Consider the following 2,958-nt stretch of genomic DNA (forward strand, 5'->3'; position numbering starts at 1 on the left):
AAAAAGGAACAGTTCAGTCTAATTAATGTCCGATGGCCCATTGACTTGAAAAAATATTCTATACATATGAAATTGACAGTGGGCGGGGCTACCCGACTCTCCCCTACTTATCTCCTAAGGTCCGTTGAAGGAGTAAAAAGTGTAAAACAAGGAGAGGTATAAATTTCTTCCCAAAGAAGTCCCAAGCAATTTAAAATATAACTAAATTCAGAAATAGAGTAAATATCTTATGTCTTGCAATGAATTTATTTTATTATTTTTATTTTTAAATCATAAATTTTATTTGTCTCATTTTTGGTATGAACTGAAAAAGAAAAAATATTGCCGCATTATCGTTTAGAATTAATTAACTTATTATTTTGTTAATGAACAGTGCGCAAAATTAAAAAAATCGAACCACCCTGATTAACTTTTGATCGGATCTTCATGTTCTACGACTCGATCGTAATAGTTAGAGGTAGTGATCTAATAGTGTGCTAATTAATGAGCGCAGACGTTATTTTAAGTTACGAAATCAGACACAGAAACATACTTTCTCTCAATAAACGCACCTTTTTTTCGACGGTTTCGAATTTCTGATCCCCAAATATATAGTGTGGTCAGGAGAGCGATCCAAAGTTTGGACCCCTTAATGTTAATTTTTCTTTTTGCGTTTTTCGCCATATCTCGAGAATTTCTTACATCAACTTATAGAGTGTAATTTTGTACGGCAAAATACAGAATCAGTCGAATAGTTCATGAGAAATAGAATTTTATACATCTGGCTTTTTTTTTAAATTCTCAGAAACCATTCAACCGCTTTTGCTCAAATTTTGTATTTCTCCATGTAAAATGATGCAAAAAATTGTATACCTTACAAATCAGCATGTTTATTCTGAGAAAATACGTTTTTGTGTCCGATTTCGTCCACACTAATTAACTTTTATATTTTATTTTATATCCGTCTTGGTAAACAGCCGACCCAATTTTTTGGACTTACGACTACTCATGATCAACTCTTGTCATTTTGAACCCAACTCAGAAGACAAGGAAACTCCTGGATCAGTACCCCCAGAGGTATTGATTTATTATGGGAACATGGAGGACTTTGTGACTCGACATATTTAACGTGCATCAGTCACCATTTACTACACTTTGGCTGGCGGGGATCGAACTCTTGGACATGAGCCCAGCGCCCTACCGACCAGACTATCCCGGCCCTTGCACTCCTTGATTAGCATATTTGAGATTACCCCTTTGAAGACCAAAAAACGTGAACTCAAATGTCATTGAGAGTAGTCTGTTTTTTTTTTTTTTTTTGCGCACTGTGCATATATTTGAAGTAGTATATGACATTATTGCTGATGATAGTAAAAGATTTTTATACACAGCTGGTGATCATATATTTAATAAGGATTAAAAGAGGAAATTAAGTTTTGCCTTCTTACATTATTACTATGTTAATTTAAGTAAAAGAGGAAAAATCCCCCAAAGAATTTTTACAGCAGAAAGCTATGTATATCTAATAAAATTAAGTCCCTCAGTGAACTGATCATTAAGACACGGTTCCCAGCAGATAACGGAAGCCAAACCTCACTGGATGCGGTCAGTTCGCGGGAGGGTAACCACTTCGATTTTTCCTTGTTAAACTGTTTCTCCGTAAAGTGCTCGCGTGCAGGTCGTCGGGCTACCGAAGCGGGGGTGGATCCCCTCTGCAGAGGATCAAAATGGTGATGGCATTTCTTCGGGTCATCCTGAGGGATGCTTCCCAGACCGTCGCCAATAGCTCATTGTCCCGTTTAGTAAATAGGGACTGGCGCCCGCTAAATCTGTCGAGTCGCAAAGTCCTCCATGTTCCCATAACAAATCATTACCTCTGGGGGTACTGATCCAGCAGTTTCCTTGTCTTCTGAGTTGGGTTCAAAATGACAAGAGTTGAACATGAGTAAGTCCAAAAAATTGGGTCTGCTGTTCAACGACGGATAAATAGTGCACATTGTGCAGCTCTAGTGAAACGTAAATGAACAACAACAAATGAAATTAACGTAAATTTACAAAAATAAATATAATTTATATAACTGCCAAATGTAACGCTTTTTGCAGAGGAATCAAAATGTTTCAGCTAATTCTTTGAAGGGTTTTAAACGCTTATCACGCATTTTGTGATTTTAGAGCAAAATTAAAATAATTTTGACATTTCCGGCGTTTTATTTTTTAAAAAATTTCCTGATTCTCTAGCTTTTTCCATTTCAATACTACAAAATATAACCTAATTTTTTACACTAACTTTCCGGGTGTTCATTAAGTCTTCTAATATGTTTTTTAAAATTTTTCCTAAAAATATTTTCGAAGTGGCTCTCAAGTTAATATTCATGTTTTAAAAAAATATCGAACTTAAACAAATTTTTATTGCTAAAAGCTCAAATTCAGTACACAATCAGAATTAACTTTTTAAGCCTACGACAGTTCTCAGTGAATTGTTTCTTCTCTTCGTCTTTAGAAAAGGCGTTCAACGTTTTTTCGTTTCAGGAGTCACAAAATCGAATCATTTTCTTCTTCCTCTCTGACTTGGAATTTATACTATAATTCTTTTATTTATTACAATCAATCAAAAATATTCATTTAATATGTGGAATGTAAAAGAGTTTTGAATGATTAACTTTATAATTGAACCATTATATGTTACTTCATTTAGTTTCATTCAAGTTTTAAATGTTCAGTTTGCAATTGCACGCTCATAATCAAATGTAATTGGTATTAAAAAAAAATATATCAATCAAGGTAACTTTCTTTTATTGGCCCTCCCACTTTTCTGTAACAGAAAATCCAACAAAGAAGGACAATTTAAAAGTTTCAAACTTGTTTTATCTTCAGTATATTGAGGAATAATATCTTTCGCTGAAAAAAAGAAGGCAAAAGTAAATTGTCAGTTAAGTGGTCCCCAAGATGTTTCCCACGTTCATGTGGAAAATTAATTTG

The sequence above is a fragment of the Parasteatoda tepidariorum genome, chromosome 4 (genome assembly GCF_043381705.1).
Source record: "Parasteatoda tepidariorum isolate YZ-2023 chromosome 4, CAS_Ptep_4.0, whole genome shotgun sequence".
NCBI lineage: Eukaryota > Metazoa > Arthropoda > Arachnida > Araneae > Theridiidae > Parasteatoda > Parasteatoda tepidariorum.